The following is a 20,838-nucleotide window of genomic DNA, read 5'->3' as shown; positions in this document are numbered from 1 at the left end:
TTTTTGTAAACAAATATGCTTAGCTTATACTATTTTTCCTATTAACATGTAACTCTAAAGCTTTAATACAAGATACAATAGAACACTCATCAATTTAAAAACTGGAACCAGTAACGATCAAACACTATAGATGCTCATAGAATCAGTAAAACCAATTCTACATACTCACTATACAAGTTAGACCAATTACCATTGTAATTCGATTACTCATCTTTTAAACCATAACTTGCATTATTAAAAGGAAACTAGACTCATTGGCCAACAGTGATCAAAATAAGATCAATACTATTAGACTGGGTGTGAACATTCATAAGATAGCTAGTGACCAATACATAGAAATTTTTTTCAAACCCTAAATATATTATTTTCTGAGATTACTATGCATCCCAATAAGAAAATATTCCAACCAACCTTATTCATTTAGTAACAAAAGTCAAATCAACTGGAAGTTTTCTTTTTTCTTCCTCGTTCTTTCCTGCCGTTATGCCCTTCTGAATCAGACTTGTAAATCTTTTTTCTTAGTAAATAAATTTCGTGACTCTGCTGCTTATAAAAAAAAAACAAAAAAACTCAAAATAACATTTGAATCAACACTTCGTACTTCAGTATTCATCTAGTAACAAAAGCCAAATCAAAGTAATATTCGAAACAACACTTCGTTTAGTATTTTCAGTAGTAAAACAAAACAAAAGAATCCTCTAAGTATGCCAACATTTGAAAGCCAATCTGAGGAGCTGAGAGTTCACTTTTATAAAACGTGAAATAAGAAAACTATCTATAAAATTGTTATATTCATTATGAAAACATTAGTACTCAAACATAGTCGACGACCCACAAAAGACATCACTGTAACAACCAAGATGAAGCATAAATCGATCTGACTTTAGTCTAACTCAAATATTAGTTAAAAAAGTCCCACAATATAGTCAAACCCACAGATTGTTTTTCATCAATTTGTAAAATACTTGAAAAGCAGCTGCAAAGCCATCGCTGCTGCAATAATGATCACCACCGGCAAACCTAAAAGAAGAGCGACATATTCGTCTTCTGTATTGAAATCTCTTTCCAAATATGTTCTGCCCTGCAGTTTTTATAGACGGAAAGAACGTACACTTTAACTTTAAAATGATGTGAAAAAGACCTCCTCACCTTGCTGTGGAGTTAATGGTAGTGAGAAGAAATCATTTAGACTTTCTGCCGCCAAATTACTTGGACAATCAATTTGCGAATCAAACAAATCTAATCATTACTCACCTTCAACCATTCCCACAAGTGTTTTTTGTTTATTGTTTATCGTTGGAATCATGTCGATTTGTTATAATTGTTGATCTCTGAAGTATACATAACTAGGTACGCATTATGATGACTTCATATATTATTATAACTTCTGAATTTTGAAACCATAGTATCCTTATCGAGGTGCTCCGGAGATTATATTTATAATCTTTGTTATGATTGTATGCTTAGAATGCATTTAAGTCTGTTTTTTTTATTATTTAAGTGTCTATATTATCATTTATAAAACAGAGTGATATATATTTACTAAAATAAATTGGGTGGAAAAAGTTGTATTTTTAAATTTTATACAAAACAACAATCCGAAATATGTATAAATGACAAAATAATGGTAGTAGAAGGAAGAGCGTCTTGATCATTCAATTTTTCCCATACATAAGAACAACCATGTATTTTAATACACCATATTGCTTAAATTTATAACTTGGCCCATTTAAACTATTGTAAACTTATGACCTTTAGCTAATCATTTAAGCTTATATATAGAACATTGCCAACTTCTAAATATGTTAATGAAGGGCATTAAAATAGAAAAGTGCATATTTAAATCTCATTTCTCTTTATTTAGAATTTACTTTATTAATGTATAGTGTTTATGTTTAATATGTTTCATATTGTGTGTAAGTTGATTTAAATTATGAAGATTTTTTTTTTTGAGTATCAAGTAATTTTTTTAATGTGATCAATGACATTGTCACAATATCTTTTAGTACCATATGAAATGTTTTTGAATCAGAGTTATGAACCAGTGAGGTCACAAATGGAGGACCTCATCCCCATTTAATAAAGTTGAGGCTTAAATCATGAGTACATTAGATCAGTGAAGACACAAGCCTGCAATCACCAACAACAACACCACCACCACTTAACCAACACACTATAAAAAAAACCCAAAATACAAAAATTATTATAAAAGATATTTTTAAATTATTTTTATTATGTAAATTTAATTATGTTAAGTGTAGACTGTTCTACTAGACAAGATAAATACAATGGTCTAACCTTCCTACTTCAAATCTCCTCTCTCCTCTCACTTTTTCAACTTGATTCCTTAAGATTCTTTTACTATTATTCATCATATTGCATGTCAATTACTTCAAATAGGTCACCAAAGAGAATTCTTAAGCCATTAATTTATTATTAGATCATCAAGGCATCTAATAACATAATTCATTGAATATCATTTATGATACATAAGATTAAATAATTATTGTACCGAAATTTACAATAATAAATACTATGATAGATCATTTATATACTTACATTCATGTGTGGTATGCTGAATATGTATACAGCTACAATAGAATACAATTATTATCTAAGAAAGTTAAGTATTTCCCTTTGTTCATAATTAGGATGTTGGAGATGATGTTCAATAGTATTGAGTTTAGGAAAGAGGTATAAATACAAGTAAACAACTAGGAAAGACAAAATAAAAATAAGAAAAAAAATAAATATAAAGATACAATTATACTAAGAAGATGAAATTATGGCTATGAATATATCCATTCAATGTAACTTATATAAACCCAACTCATTAATCATTATGGATTGTTTTAAGACACCTATTACTAAATAATCTAAACAAATAATTTTCATCAAGTGGAAATAAATAAAATTAAGAGAAAATGGATATGACGAGCAGGTTACAATTTCCTAGCACATATTAGTATATTTGGTAATGATTTTTCCTTCATTAGTGCACTTTATTTTATGGAAGTACTAAACTCTCTTGAATTGCTGATTTTTTATGTTTGGTATAATACCATATTTTTTACTCTACATACAATGGTATAACTCTTAAGAATAATTATTCTTACATTTGTTTATTAAAGTAGCCATAATTTTAATCCAACATTTCCAACTAAATATGGATATAATATTGAGTTTTTAATATTAAAAAATGAAAACAAATACGGGTTTAAAACTCACTTTTTTTTTTTTTATGTGGTTTAATATATGCAAGGTAATACTAAATAGGTTAATGTTCATGATAATCTTAAAATTGAACTACAATGAATCATATACAATTTCTAAAGCATTAAATGCAATTAGTTGATTAAGCAAGTAAAAATAGTGTAGAGTGGTAGAGTGTGAAAGCGTTCTTATTGTATCTCTAAGGGTATTGGTTTTCTATTATTAACCATCGTGAGAAAAAATATGAATAGGAATAATAATCTACAACTCATCTAATAATTATGTAAATAGAAGGAAAAATATAATATTTTTATTTAGGAATTAAATGTCATACACATGTAGAACCAAAATATAATTAAATAGAAAAACTGAAATCTACAACTCCCATAAACAGAAAAACTAATACCTATAAAAAAAATTCACTTTCCTACATTTCTCTTCATGATGAACATTGCGAAAAACACTAAGCAAGGCTCTAGAGTCTCTAATGTAATTTGTTTGTCACTCCAAACCTACAAAATAATTTTAATATAATTACAAATGATCCATGTCCAATCACTAAGAAATCACACTTCTTGGAACCCAATTTTTCAATCATAGATAACCAATCTTAAAATCCATTAAGTACATCAAACTTTTAAACATTTCTTTAAGTGTTTTCCTCCTTCATTCTTAATGTGCCTATCACTTGTTGGAAGTTTGCAAAAATAACAAAATATTTAAGTCTAAGAATTTTGCGTTTAATTTTTGTTATTCTTGTGAAATTTTAGTGGACATTCATATATTTCCCACAAATCCAATATCCATTTTTATAAGATCTATTGCATTGTTCATTCCTTCCATTCACCTATACATTGTTTGAAATATTTTAATAAGGATCTAAATATTTGTCTTCCCTCTTGAACCCATATTTATTTCTATAAATTTTCTCAACACTCTTTCATCTCCTCTCTCTATTATAATTTTGGAGTTCATCTTGATGTATCCATTATCCTCTCTGCATCCTAACCTCCAATCCTTCCCTATTCTCGTTTCTTGATTTCCCTTCTTATTGATGTCATTTGTATCCGCACAACAACACAAATAAAATCTATATATGAAATCTCATCTCTTATGAAAGAATATAAATTTGAGATGGGTTTATTATCTTAAGAGGTTTGATTATCAAGTCTTGATACAGTAGGTTTCAATTAGAGTTTGTTGTAGACCATTTTACAAAAGGGCTTATATGTGAAAGATATTACTTTCTAAAGCTAAGGTTAGATGAACCTACAAGATATTATATCATAATTATATTATTTCAATTCTATTTGTAAATATGACAAGTTATTTTGACAAATGTGAAAGTGTTTTTATAGAAATTTTATCCATTCTTCTAAATTTATCAAGAAAGGTTTTCAAAGATTACATAAGTTTAATAGGATTTATGAATATAATTTATTTCAATATTTGTTTAAATATTAAACATAATTTTTTTTTCCTTCTAAAAATTAAAATTTAAAAAACATAACGAAAAGAGAGTCTAGAAAAAATTAGAGAAATTAGGTTTTCAATAGTTATACCTGTGTCATTCAAGAATCATAGAGACCTAAATTACTTTGTACTTAACCATAATTTTTCACTACTATGCATAGATTATGTCAATCTTCAAAGAACATGTATCATACTATGAAATTGACCAAACACGTCCAAATCCTAGCCCAATGATTTAATATTACAAAATATGATAAATGTAAGGTCATATATGATTGAAAATTGATAAATGACCTTCATTTGATCACAAATTCATAAAAATTTACATAATACAAAAATGAAGTGAACAATGACTTAACAATTCTTTAACTAATGTCCAATAGTAATTAACAGTTTCCAATCCTTAAGTACATATCCCTTTAATAGATAAAAATCACTAATAGTTAGTTACAATTTCATGGCTTAGATTTTATTCAAAATTATGAATAATTTCAATTCAAAATGCTAGCATATTCTCTTATAGTCACCACCTTTACATGTAAGCTAGAGAAAATTATATTTTTCATTTAAACCTTTTCATTTAGAATCTTTTTAAGTCACGTGAACAAAATTTGATGTCATTATATAGGAGGAAGATAAAAGAATAAATCTTGCAAGGTTGATTGACAAATTAGAGAGTTCACAAAAAATGAACAAAAAGGAAATCTTGTGAAATTGGCATTCTATGTTTGTATATTTTCCAAAGTGCTTGTTCCATCCTATATTTCCTAATAGCTATGAGCACTTTATTAGTTTTTTTTTTTTTTTGCTAAAATATTAAGAGGTATTCCATCTATACTTGCATGTGTCATATATATTTAGTAATTTTACCAGTTCATCATTATTTCTCTTATATATATATGGTAAATGTTTTAATTAGAATAATCTTGTGTCAGAATTTATTCAATAATTCCCCATTCAAGTTGCTTGTTGGATCATACATAGCTTTATAAACATCTTCTCTGGATTTACAAAATATAGGCCCATGACCCACTAAGTTTTTGGTATCCTTGGGTTAATTAGTGAGTACATCAATAATAGTTGAGTCTTCATACCTTATATATTCCTCTTTTAACTTGAGGGTTTCTATTTAATTCTCGCGTCCATCCACCATATGCTTTTCTAACTTCAACTTTTTTTTCCTTTAACAATAGACTATCATCCATATTCTCGATTTTTATCATTCTTGACAATTCAATATTTTTTTTTTCTAACCTATCACCTCAACACTTCTTTAATTTGACTACTTTTATCTCCATTGTATTGCTTTTTTATACTTGTGGAAATATTCAATATATCTTTCCCCTAAGATATTAATTTATCCATCTTTCTACAATATTTTTTTTAAATACTTCATCTTATCCAAATTTTATATCTATATTTAATCTTCACTATCTCTTTCCCCTAAGATATTAATTTATTTATCCATCTTTCTAAAAAAGATTATTTATGCTTCATCTTATCTATATTTTCTATCTATTCTTATGATAAGAGAATAGGGACCAGAGGAAATTCTTCTATGATTTTATTTGGGATGACCGATTGTCTAACATATCTTTGAAGCTATACCACCTAAAACTTTAACTCTTTTTTCGTCATCTTTTATTTCCAAATTTATAAAAGTGGCATATCCGCATTTGATCTTAGTTTGAACAATAATTTCATGTTCTCATGTAGGGTATTGAAGACCAACAATTGATATTTGGTAATATATTATCATTAATTCATCTTTTCTTTTCGTATTAGTGGGATGGAAACTTTGACAATTTTTTATCCTAAAGCATCCCTCTTTATGGATGACATCACCTTGCCTTCTCTTTTTGGCTTGGGGGTCTCTACTTACTATGTTAACTGTTGAAGTCTAATGGGATTATTTCAACTTGAGGTGTCCTCTAGACCCCATCACCTAGCCAACTAGCCAATTATGAACCTGGGATTTTGGTCTCCTATCCTACTAATATGTTCTTGTTGTCCTACAAATGGATATATTTTTAATAATGACAAGTTTCCTTCTCATTGTGAGAATTCTCTCACATTTTTATCTCCAAGCCTAGGATAACTTTCTTTTTGCACTTGTCATTCTTGATTAGGAAGAATGCTATCTTGTAGTTTTTTTATTAAGGGTAAACAAGTTTTGAGGGAACAAGAAACCCCGTAAATAGGTTTTGAGGGGACCAGAAAACCTGTAAACAGGTTTTGAGGGGACCCGAAACCCCACAGGTTTTGAAGGGGCCCGAAACCCTCAAATTTTACCAGGATCTGGAACCCACATAACAATGCTACTAAAAGAAAAGAACATCAACGTACCAGCAGCCAAGCCACAAAATGGACACAAAACATCCCTAACACATAAACAAGGGTTTTACAAGGCTCCCTTAAGCTACAGAATAATGGGGTTTTGAAAGGCTCCCCTAACCTTCATCAAGGGTTTTAAACTGGCTCACAAAACCAACAAACAAGATTTTTCCCAGGTTCCCATAACCTGTAACAAAGTCACCAGCTTACCAATAGCACAACTAACCCTTAACCAAAAACCATCACTGGCCAGACTGGGCCCTTTAAAATTACTAGCATCCAGCATGCCTATGGAATGAACAACACTCCCACAACCAATACACATGAAGAAGAGAAGAACCTGAAAGCACACATGGGGGTTTTGAAAGGATACCCTAACCTTCATGACATACACTAGGAGGGTTTTTGAAGGCTCCCTCAAGCCCCCAAAAAGACTGGACAACATGGTTAAAAAACCCCAGCCCTGACAATGAAGATCCACAAGAAAGTAATGGTAGGTGATCTCAACTAGCAACTCGAGTAGCATCCTCACCCAAAAGACCTTCTCCCACCATCTCCCCACCTCAATAGGGAAGAGGTCCACCTCAAGAGGAATAGAAAGAAGGTAGAACATCAGCCTCAGAGACTCTCTCGTAGCAAGCAGATACCCGTCTGCTCCCAACCACCTAATATCCGCCTCAATAGGAGAAAGGGCCGCCTCAGACAAGCTGGGAAGAGAGCAACCCAAAAGCCCACACATTGTAGTCATGGACCAGCAAAGAAAAATATCCTCCACCTCTAAAGGAGGACTTTCAAGAATAGAGAAAAATTTGATCAACCATGTCTCTATTTCAACAGAAGATAGGTCCACCCCTAAAGGACAGAAAGGAAAGCCAACATAGAGCCTGAACAATCCTTTCTCAGCCAAAAAAATCCCCTCCATCTAACAAAAGAGCAACCTAACACCAGGAAGGATCCAAGAGTATAGGGGAAGCGAGCAAAAGAAACCCAAGCCAAAGATAAAATAGGAGAAGGCCAGAGGGTCTACACATCCCAGAGACAACGAATCCCCTCCAAAAAAACCACACTCTACCAAGGAAAAACATATCCCTTCTTCATGAAACCCGCCAAAGTAGAGAGGAACAGGGTACCCCCCAAATGGTCAAGAAAAGGAGAAGGTAGCGCAGAACAGCCTGCAACCCACTGCAACACTCCAAGGATGAACCTGCACCACCGAGAGAGAGGGACCAAACAGAGAGGGACAACAACAAGCCATTTTCCACCCTTGAGAAGACCCCATAACCAGGCAAGACACAGATCTCCAAACCCAAAAAACCATCAAACGGAAGCTTGGGGACCCAACAACCAACACTACTGCCCTCCTCGCCGCTCACAACCCACACACTCTACAAATCACACAGCATAGTGCAACCATGGCAACAGAGATGGGCCAATAGGAAGAAGCCCCCACCATCGCCATCCTCGTCTCCATTTCCCGAGTCCTCAGGTGCTGAAACCCTCACTCCAGAGTGCCCTCCTTTCCCGCTCGTCTCCCTCTATTTGATATAAAATTGTTATTCTTTATGATGAACTTCCTATATTTTAATATTATCTCTCTTATTGGTTGCTTTCCTTACTTCAAATTTCATGCTAATTGGTTGGAGAATAAATTATATTTTTCCTCATTAGGGTCATCATTCTCCAAGAAATGTTATTAAAATAGCTCCTTGGTAGCCTCTTGAGAGTCCCACTTCTTCATTTCCTCAAGGGATTGGTCTTTTATCATCTCCAAAATAATAGTGCTATTTGGCTATCTCATGACTTGTTCAATGCAAATTGTAGAAGCTACTCCTTTATTCATTTGCATCATTTCATCAAAAATAGGATCTTGTGTACTTATCTTTGGAGAATATTTCAAGTAAATTGTTTGGACTTTAAGAGGAAATTTAGTGTCAACATCTAATTCTGATTGCACTTCTTCATCAATGTTGACAATAATTGGTGATGAAGGATTTGGAAGATTTACTTTATGTAGTTCTTTCTACATTTTATGTAGTTCACTCTTTTCCCTTTTTACTTTAAGATGCAACTTATTTTACAATTAGAACATCTTCTTCTACTAGATGAGAATGGATAATTAATTTTTCTTCTACAACTAGATGAGTATGGTTGATTACTTCTTCTTTTCCTAATTTTGTTTTCTCCATCTTTTCAACAATCCTTATTGTTTTGGTTGTTGACCATGGGGACATAAAAAAATTATTTATTGACAAAGAGGAAAGAGTCTGAAGCATTGTGTTATTTCCCTTTGGATCCCTTAACAGAATCGGAGGAAATTATCCATGTATTTATTTTTACACTATTGGGATGACTCTATCTTCCTAAATTAAGGAATCTGACCTAGAACATATAGAAATAGGTGACCTAATGATACTAAATAGGATAGAAATAGTAGGATTATTGGGATCATCAAGAAATATAGAAACAATGACTCCCTTTGTTGATGAGGTTTCTCCTATTGACTCCTTTTTCTTTTAAGCTATAGGCCTCTTGAAATCTTCTTTTTTAAATTAGGTAATCATCATAACTAATATCCTTATTTGAATTTATCTTCCTCTTTTTATTATTCTCATTACTATGACTAATTAATTACCTCTAAACATAGGGGTTTGAGCACACTAATTAATCAACACCAACCTTAATATCTCATCAATGCACAATATTTTTTTGACCAATTGTAATCTTGAATATGTTTGTTGAATATCCTACTCTTAGTATAGCTTAGATGATGAATATTTTTATCATCTTCTTTTATTTTCAATGGGATATTATTTATACTCATTTTCCTCATCTAATTTAGTGTTAATATCTCCTATTACTTTCTCCTTATCTCATGGTAATCTCCACATTGGACTAATAATTATCAAATGTGAGGTTCATTCTTCTTGTCTTCTGCAATACATTTCACTGGTCTCCCCAATGGATCATAGTTAAGGCTTACAAAATATAATTACTTTATGTTAAAAAGTTATATTTTTTATTTAAATAATTTAGTATCGTCGAGGATTTTTATAATTGTTCCCTCAACCACAAAACTCTCAAGGATCACCTACAATCAAGTACCTATCTGAAAGTGATAGAAAAGGAAAAAACTATGGAGGCTAAAATTATTAATCTAGTGTGATGGTGAAAATGGGATTGAGACAACTAGAACCTAACCCCACTTTCCTCCACACATTGGAATATGAAAGCTCCTAAGGAAGTGATTCACTTTGACTAACTCTTGTCAAAGAGATTCAAGGAATACTCTTAGGTTTTCTATTCCTTTGCTTCTATGAAAGTAAAATGAGTTAAATGTGCAATGATGACAAACTAAACTAGAAAGATGAAGAAAATGACTAGATAAATTGCAATAATAGAGAGATATTGAACTCAAACTAAGATACAAAGTACAGAGCTAGAGGGGAAATTATATTGTGCACCTTATATCATAATCTAAGCATGATTGAGTCACACCAGGGTGTTGGGCGCTTTGGTCCTTGTTACTATATTAAGCTAGAAATATGTAGTCTGCAAATTGAAGTCCTAAAAAGCCAAACTGCCAAAAACTTCACAAAAATGCAGAGGATCAGGGCAATGAGCACTCTAGTCCTAGACCAAAGTGTTGGGTGCTCTGATCCTAGTGATTTGCAGCCTTCCTTTGGATCTGGGACCGTGATTGTGAATTCTCGCTTTTTGGAAGATCACAGCTCTATCAGATTCCTATACCAGCACTTACAACTTGAAAAATGGTGTTTGAGTGACTATATAGGGTTTTTCTTTCATCAACCCCCTTGTTTTGGTGATTTTCACCTCAACAAATAGCTAATAATGTATTGAAATGTGGGTGTGTTAGAATCTCATGTGTTTACAAGATCCTAAATGAGCTATAATGCAAGAATTAGAGTTCTGCCCTATGCTTATAGTATAAACCCTAAATGAACATAATGTAAATGAGAATGCTTCAAATTAAAAATACTATAATGGATCTAAATAAATGGTGTAGATTTAAAAATAATTGTTATCAAACTCATATAAAGATATGAAAATAACATGAAATCATACCAAACCCTAAGGGAGAGGTACAAGCCAATCAACAGTCGGTGATCTCCTATTATTCTTAAATATCTTCAAAGCTTCAATTGATGATGAAAATGGTTGATGAAGATTTGATGAATGCTATATTTTCTGATTGAAGACTTCACATAATCTGCACTTTCACTTCACAAGAGGCTCCTTCAATTGCTAAATTTGTCGGATCCTTCGAATAAGGAAGGGAAAGGCTATATGTATGAAACCCTAACTTTCTTTTTTATCAAAGGATGACCTAGAATTGATATATTTTCACAAAAATATGGATTTGAACATTATAATACCACCAAAACATGATCCCAAAATTTGACGAGAAAAGGCTAGGACCAATGTGATTCACACCGATCCAATCAAGTTTTTTCAAAATTTCTAAGGATGCAAGGTATCGTGATTATAAGGTGATCCCCAATTGGGTGTGATGATTAAAGGTGTTTAGATGTGCAAAATTAGGCATTGAAGGTCAAAATAGGACATACTCAAGGTTTTGATGTATTGATTAATTAAAAGGATAAAATAAAAAGGGGCGCACTTAAGATTAAGGGCCCAATTTTATGATATGTAGAGTGATAAAAGAGGACTTTAGATTTAATTAAATTAGTTAATTAAATGCTTAAAGGAAATTTTAAAATGCAACACACCAAGGCGGGTGCTAACCTAAGTGTGGAATTGTACCACCCAATTAAGGGTGTATAATTAATGACACTACATCTAGAAAGATGGATTATATTTATTATATAGACATCACAATATCTATTTGATGATATAATAAATCCTTATAAACAAAACCTAAAAGACAAATAAAGAACCCTAGAGAAAACCTAGGTGAGGATAACACTAGATCATGACATGTGTCCTCATAATATGACTCAAAACACCAAAAGGCACATGAAATAAATAATATTAAGCACTAGACTACAAGATTACTCTAACACTATCCCCTAGCCCCTGCCCCCCCCCGACTTAAGTGCAGCTTATGGAGAAGTTAAAACCTCTAAATTGAAGTGCGTGAAATGTAAAGGATAGGTTCCAACAACTAAATCCCTCCTCTAAAGCATGAATAAGTTACAAATAACTATCAAAAAATAATTGCTATAGTGTTGAAATGAAGAACCTCCTCTAAAATCAAGATAATTATTAGGATGAAGAAGAAAACAATCTACATGGGTGCCCCTAAAAACACTACTCAAATAATAATTGGATGACGAAAAAGAAAAACATCACAAAATCATATATACATTTACTAATATCCTAAAAAGAATAATCTACATGATTACCCTCAAAGAATAGTCAAATAATCAAATGAGAAACAAAGATAAACATCTAGTAGTCAAAGATATAGATGGTACATGAATGTACATGAGTGAACCTAACAACATTACTCAACTATGCAAGATTAAAGTACAACTTGAAAACACAGCTATTAGTAGTCTAAAGAATGTTTATCAAGACTTCAAAGACAACAATCTACATGAGTGCCCCTAATAACATTACTAAAAAAAAAGACAAACATATGACAGATTAAGATACAAATGGTGCATGAATCTACATGAGTTACCACAACAACAACACTCAATAATGTAAAGAATGTTACAAGTTAGAAGCATAGGTTCTAATAGTCTAAATGACTAATAAATTGAGGATAGGTCACCTCCACAAAATTGGAATCCAAGAGTGTCTATATGGTAAATGATCCATCTCACTAAAATGCATGTGTAACTAGTTTTTTTCTTTCACGTACTACATAGGAACAAATACTTGATACATAACTCACTCCCAAGAAAAACCAAGAAAGAATTAACACCAATAGTAGGACCTCGCATAATATTGACAAGGGGGGGACATGATAGATCTACTAAAACTAGAGAAAAATCTAAGAAAAACTGCATGGATAGCTATGGAAATCTCTGAGAGACATTTCCAATACCATAAGAATCGTGAAGAATGAAGAAATTTGAAAAAAGATATCAGCTCTCAAAAAAAAAATACCACATCTAGATTTGATAGGCAACAAAATGCACCAATAGTAAAATCTAAGAAAACTACGTACACCACCAAAAAGAGCAAGAGCCATCTTTTTGATGATATGTGGATTACACAAATCTAACACCATACACCCAAGTTATGATGAAAAGAAAAAGGATCCCCTCAAAATAAGATGAAGGGATTAAATGACCAACTAGATAACATGAATAAAAAGAAAAAATTATTGGCAAAAAAAATATATCACCGAAAAAGTAGTATGAATTGAAAAGTTGATAAAAATTATTGTAAAAGCTTTATCAATGATAAAAAATAATGATGTTGGAAAGTGACTAGATTTGCAAGATTTTGTCAAGAAATACATGTAAAATGCTTGTATAGGCAACCAAAAAAATTACCACAAGTAAATTTTACTAAAAAGAGAAGGTATGGGCGCATAGAAAAATTAAAACATCACACTATTGAAGCCATAAAGAAGGGTGAGGATGCTAATGACCACCATGATTTTGGAGAAACAACTAGGGCTAGGGTTGTGTAGTGTAAATCCTTGGTATGCAAAAAGAACATCACGATCATGTTGCATGTGCTAACCATAAAATCCTTGAAATTGCCATGCTTTTGCAAAAATACAATCTAAAAAATAGTCATCGATAAAAATTTAAGGAAATCATAATGTGAAATTCAATGCAAACATAGGCATAGAACGCATTGACACAATATATGATAATTGTCACTTGACAACTATGCATTGGATTCCCCTGCTTCCTTGGATAGATCTTGTTATGCAATCCATGGTTCTCATTGTTGCAATTGCACATTAAAGATTGTGCTAATAAATTAGATTGTTGTGCCTTTAATTTATATTGTAATCTTGTCAAATTAGTTTCCAAACTTTGAGAAGATTCTACTTTGAATATAAACTTAATGTTTAGTTGACTATAGGATATATCTTCCACAATTCATAGATGACAAAAGATCAATTATTATTCTCTATATTGTATCTCCTATTTTAATCCGATATAATTCTTCCATGTTTCATATATGACATGGTTTCTAATCTGTTGAGCAATTTCAGGGGCAATTGAAAACATTTTCTATATATAAGTTTATTTAAGATCTTGTAGAGTTATTCTCATGGTCAATTTTTTTTTTACCTTGCATTATATAATACTACGTGAAATAAGTTGTTTACTGTCAATAAAGAACTGGATAAAAATAATTCATTGGAATCTAAAGGTCAACATTACTTTACACATGAAAAACTATTGGAATTACAATATAATAGGCTCATGATAATTTATAGAATTAAGTGACTTTCACCTTTTAAAGATAAAAGGGAGGAAATTGAACCCCTTAACATGTAGTTCTTTACAAGATATTTACAAAAAAAATGCCAAAGCATTATTTCATTAGTGATACTAATGTAAAACTAATGATCCCAAGAAAGGTGCACTAATTTTCACTACACATATTTCAAACATACATAAAATTACCCCTTATGACAATGCAAAAACTTATGAATGAAAGCATAGATAATATTAAGAAATAAGGGATGGAATAATCATTAAGATGGCATTCCTTGTAGTGTCATATAGACCTACAATTGTTGATTGACACTTCAAATCATAAGTTGCAAAAGACTTCTACTAAATTACTGAAAGGATGCTAAGACCAATGTTGTGTTAGACGCCCCACATGATGCATAACTTTGGTGCTTAGTATTTTATCTTAAAGAACAATTGGTAAGTACAAAATTATGGGGGGACCAAAAAGTAGCCATGCCATTCTTTGGTCACATAAAATACATAATGAGAGCATATCATAATGTGATTGCATTATAAGAAACATAAAAAAATATCAAGAGGCCTCGAGCTCATTTGAACTTTACCTTATACCAACAAAACAACACTTAATGACCTATAGAGATCATCCTTGCCTTATGAAGTTGCCAAATATTTGTTGGATCATTGTCAAATTCATCATGAAAACCCTCATTCACAAATTAATTAAAATCCTTGTGAAAAACAATCATATCAAACCCCTCCAATAATGCCTAGACATCCTCATGGGACAATACAAAACATACTAGGGAAAATAGAAAAGAACAAGAAAGAACTTGGAATAATAAATGAAAAGTTGAGAGATTCGAGTGGAATAACTTCTCATTGCTCTACCCTCGGCACTTCATTGAAAGCTATCATGTCTAAGATAGATTTTGTGAGTGGCCAAATTAACACCTAGACCAATAAGAGGGAAGAAAAAAGTCAATTTTATAACAACCAATTATCTTATTAACAATAAAATATAGAATATATTGAATAGAACTTATGTGCATTGTTCACTAATCCACTCAACAATGCACCCTTACGTGCAATTGAAAGTGATAATCCCACAGATGCACAAACCAAAAGAACAAACACCAGTGACAAAGTAGAACACCAATGTATACATCGACTATATCGACGATAAAATCCCTCTCCACCACAAAAATCTACAATTTAAACACCACCCAAATGCAAACATCTACTTTAAACGGCAAACAAATGCTCACATCAAATTTTAAAAACTCCCAGATGGTCACTAAGTAGCTTTGCGCTTAGATTGAACACGCAGATCCCTTCAAAAACCCAAACTCGATGTAAAAAATCCAGTTTTCAGGTAAAATAAGAAAGAATAAGCACCCATAAATAACTTTAATGTTGACCTGAATGAACAACACATATAATGAGAGTCCGGAACTTATAAGCGTTCCTTCATTCGGCCGATTAATCATAAGGGGTGTTCGCAGTGCACAAATCTTCAAATAATGTAAAATGATAGAGAAAACATGATTTTAAATGTACAGCAAATGTCGATATGTCCGAGTGGTTAAGGAGACAGACTTGAAATCTGTTGGGCTTCGCCCGCGCAGGTTCGAACCCTGCTGTCGACGTCGCATGTGTTGAATTTTTACGCATACTTTGAAACGAGGAGAGTTAATTTTTTTGACGCATTGCCTATTCTATTATTGTTTCAAGATGGGTTAACCTACCTTCCAATGGTGAATCAAGGGCTTGAGCTACCATGAATAAATCATCGTGAACTAAAATTATTATCCACATCAAGAGTATATAAAAAACCATTTCTATTATTATCCACATAAAGATAAAGGTAATATAAGAATGAGAATGAGAAGTACCAATAGGGGAAAATAGGCGAGGAAGGGAGAATATTCCTATTTATTTCAACATCACATGAAGGGAGTAGACTAGATGTGCCATGATAAGTTGGAAGTATGATCAAGATGGCAAGTAGAGGTTTTCAAAAGTAATATGTCATGATTTTTAGGCATAACTACATCACTCGTCATAGAAAGAATAGACAATGAATAATCTAGTACACATAATATAGAAGGATAAAGAATAATCAATCTTGTGAATGAGAAACAACACATCCATAGGGGAAACACCTCCATCCCTAAGGTTTAATGACATATAAGAGTATAAAGAATGGAAGCATCATGAATGAAAAAATATAGAAAGATATCAAGATCTATAACATATTCATGGATCTAGAGTTTAAGGACAATGGGTAATGAAAATCCTTGATATAAGATGTGTGAAGTTTTTCTCAAATTGTAATGTTTGCTAGCCATGTGACTAATGGTATTAGACAAAATACCATACAAAAGCTATCAAATTGTGAAAGTCAATTTCTCCTTCATTTACACCTCTTGAATGGCAAGCTTTATGGCTTTAGGAAAATTGAAAAAACTAAGAAATCATATGATACCTTAGATTTGGATTATAAAACTAGGCAAGATGAAAGACTAAAAGATTTGGGACCTAAATTCAATTACTCAAATCAAAATATCTAAATTTCACTTGTGTAATTATTCATTTATTCAATTAATCATTTATAGAAGTTATGCACAACATTGGCAAAAAAAATTGTATTAACCAAAAATCATATAGGCATACAATGTTATTTGTCAACATAAATTAAAATATATGTAAAAGAAGTATATATAGGCTTACAACAAATTCATATAGATGTCTGATGTCCATATTTGTAGTACAATTTAAATATATGTAAAAAAATGTTATCTAGGAATATAACAAAGGACCCTAATATAATCGCTTCCTTCTATGAGAAGGAAGACTCATTGCTTTAAAAATGAAAAATATTAGAATTAAAATATAATAGATGTGGGATAATTTATAAAGCTAATTGGCTTTCACATTTTAGAGATAAAGCACAGGGAATTGAACCCCTTAACATGTAGTTCTTTGCAAGACATTTCCAAAAAAGATGTCAATAATTTGATTATTCAAACTTATGTACAAATAATGATCTCAAAAATGTACACTAATTTTCACTACACACATTTAAAACATACATAAAAATACCCTTTTATGACTATGCTACTATCATGGAAAAATATATGCATGAAGGCATAGGAAATGTTAAGAAACAAAGGATGAAACAATCAGTAAGATGGCATTCCTTTAGTGTCAAATATACCTACAATTGTTGATTGACACTTCAAATCATAAGTTGCATGTATAATTGACTTCTACTAAATTACCAAAAAGAATGTTAAGGCCAATATAGTGTTGGAATCCCCACATGAAGAATTACTTTGGTGCTCACTTTATCTTTCAAAATCATTTGGTAAGTACAAAGAGATGGGGGGTCCAAAAAGTGGTCATGCAACTCTCTAGTTACATAAAATGCATATTGAGAGAATTTCATACATAAGAAATAAATTAAAAAATCAAGAGGTTTAATTAGCTCATTTCAACTTGACCTTAGACCAACAAAACAACAGACAATGACTTGTAGAGAGTGTGCTCGCATTGTGAAGTTACCAAATATTTGTCAAATTATTGTCCATTCATCATCAAAATGTTGCCACAATCTCCTCAAGGTCAAGGATGTAAGTTTTATTATTTTTTCAGTATAAAAATTCAATAAATTAGCAAGATAGAAATGATTTCGAGTCAATTTTATTTAATTTTCAAGAATTGAACCAATTCATGAAAATCTTCATTCACCAATTCATGAATATCCTAGTGAAGAACAAGCATAGCAAGCCCCTCTGACAATGCCTAGATATCCTCCTAGGACAAAACAAAACATACTAGGGAAAAAAGAAAACAACAAGAAAAAACTTAAAACAATAATTGAAAAGTTGAGATCTATTTAAATGGAAAAAATTTCCATTGCTCTACCCTTGGCACTTCATTGAAATCTATCATCTCTAACATAAATTTTGTAAGTGACCAAATAAACACCTAGTCAAATGAGAGGGAAGAAGAAAGCTGATTTTATACCAACAAATTATTATATCAACAAGTAAAATATAAAATATATTGAAATTTGAATAATGTGCTTTTTTCACTAATGCAAAACCTAATGCACCCCTTACATGATATTTGTATGAGGTTCTCTATCCATTGGCGCAATCACTAATGGATAAAAAATAATTTTGGGATAGGTGGTGAATGGATTTTTTACCATTGTTCATGCAATAACAATGATGTCCCATATTACTTTTTGAGGAAATTCTATTGTGAGTTTTTTCTTAATATTTCCTCTATTCTCTTTATCTCTAAATTTTGGGATAGGTGGTGAATGGTTTTTTGATTAGTCATTCTCCATGCAACAACAACGATGTCCCATAGTACATTTTGAGGAAACTCTATTGTGAGTTTTTTTTAATCAATGTTTCCTCTATTCTCTCTATCACTTCAAGTGGTATACAGTACATATTTATTTTATATTAATTTTTGTTTTGTGTGCACTTGTTAAAACCTTGGCTACAACAATGCATTTGTAAGGTAAATATTTTTTTCTCTTTTCCAAATTTTATTACCCATTAGTCAACTTTTCTTGCAATGCAATTTATCATAATAGTTTTGAGTGATCATTATCTAAATGAAACTACAAGACATGCACACAAGAGAAGTAGCAAATGCACTTTATGCCTAACAAGAAACTTAGAAGTACTATACAATCTTATAAACATGCACTTTGACAAGATATTTTTTTAGAACATGACTACTCATTCTTATATGACTATTGTGATGATTGATTTGCCATTAAATATAGTATTTGTTGAAATTTAACAATTTAATAACATTGATAGTAATTATACTAGCTCGTAATTTCAAGGTTTATATTTAGAGCCAAAAATTTTAAATAGAAGTTTTGCACATCATTATTGTTATATTTAATTTATTCTTTTTTGAAATCTTTTGATATTTTTTTTATCGTGTTACATTTGAATTCACATTTTGTTTTCCATATGATTGGTTGATATAGTTTTCATCTATCTTTCGTTCTTCATATATTTCTTTTAATTTATGTATAAAATTGATTAAATTAATCATTTCCCATTATTATTGTCTTAATCTATCATATGGCTTATGACTGGCAACATACTTAATTCATAGATATTAATTGTGTCATATTCTACAAGATTGTTAGTTACATGAATGATGAATTCTTTATAGATGAAAAGAATGTGAGGAGAGTGATAGAAAAGCCAGGAGCCTGACCTGTGAATGCACCTTCACAAAACAAACAAAATGATTTACATTGTTGAATAAGAGCTGATATTACACTTACAATATCCTATATTTATCACAGGAATGATTGTGAAATCCAGAAGGGAGTGTGGGATCATGATATCAATATGGGATCCACTCAGAGCAGCTAGAAGTGTTGAGAGTGGCTAGAGAAGCTACCAAAAACAAACTATTAAATATTCACCTAAGTTTAGTGAATGAGGTTGCACGTGTACACTAACACCCCTCCTTAAGTAAAAATTAGGGAGAAATGTGAAAGAGATGCATTATACGTCCTGGCAACATCGCCATATTGGGTACCCATTTACAACTATAATGCAATGATCTCTCATAACCAAAGAAAAGGAGAAAAACCCTATGGGAGAAAAATCCTCTCCAAAAGAGAGAAATGAAATGCTAAAAAGAAAAAAGAAAGGAAGAAGGACTCCTCAAGATCCCCCAAGGACTATTTCCTTTACCCCTAACATTGATCGCAACTGAAGATACCAAGGAGATGCCAAAGGTTTAGTGAAGATGTCTGCAACCTACTGCTCCATAGGCAAATACTCCAAGGAAAGTATACCATCTTGAATGAGTTGTTGAGTGAAATGCATGTGGATCTCAATATGCTTAGTGCATTTATGTTCCACTAGGCTGCGAAAAATATGTATGGCACTTTGATTATCACACCAAAGAGTATTGGGATGATCAATAGGAAAGTCAAACTCAACCACTAATTGTCGAAGCCAAAGAACTTCCTGACTAGCCAAGATAGACCCTTGATACTCAGCCTCAATGGATGATAATGCAATAGCAGTTTGCTTCTTGCAAGACCAAGCAACTAGAATAGAACCAAGACAAAAAAAAAATCCTTAGCTAGACTTTCGATCATCAACATCACCAACCCAATCTAAGTCAGTGAAGCCCAGAATCTTAGTAACACCGCATGTGTAGTGAATGCCAAATTGTGTATTGCCCTGAATGTACTGCAAGATACGCTTGGTAGCCTTCCAATGACTCTCATGAGGATCTTGAGAGAACCAAGAGACAAGACCAACTCCAAAGCAAATATCAGGATGACTATGTGTCAAGTACAAAAGGCTACCAGCCAATTGTCGATACGAGGTGGCATCAACTAATGGAGTCATCCAATTGGTAGACAACACAATACTTGGCT

General features: G+C 31.8%; 1 non-coding gene across 1 annotated transcript; it reads left to right on the top strand.

The window, feature by feature from the left end:
- Positions 1–15,960: 15,960 nt before the first annotated feature.
- On the top strand, positions 15,961–16,042 carry TRNAS-UGA (transfer RNA serine (anticodon UGA)). Its single transcript has one exon. It is a non-coding gene; the product is annotated as a tRNA-Ser (tRNA).
- Positions 16,043–20,838: the final 4,796 nt, after the last annotated feature.

This window comes from Cryptomeria japonica, chromosome 3, assembly GCF_030272615.1.
Source record: "Cryptomeria japonica chromosome 3, Sugi_1.0, whole genome shotgun sequence".
NCBI classification, from domain to species: Eukaryota; Viridiplantae; Streptophyta; class Pinopsida; order Cupressales; family Cupressaceae; genus Cryptomeria; species Cryptomeria japonica.
Note: the sequence above shows the minus strand (reverse complement) of the source record. Positions and strands in the feature narration are given on the sequence as shown.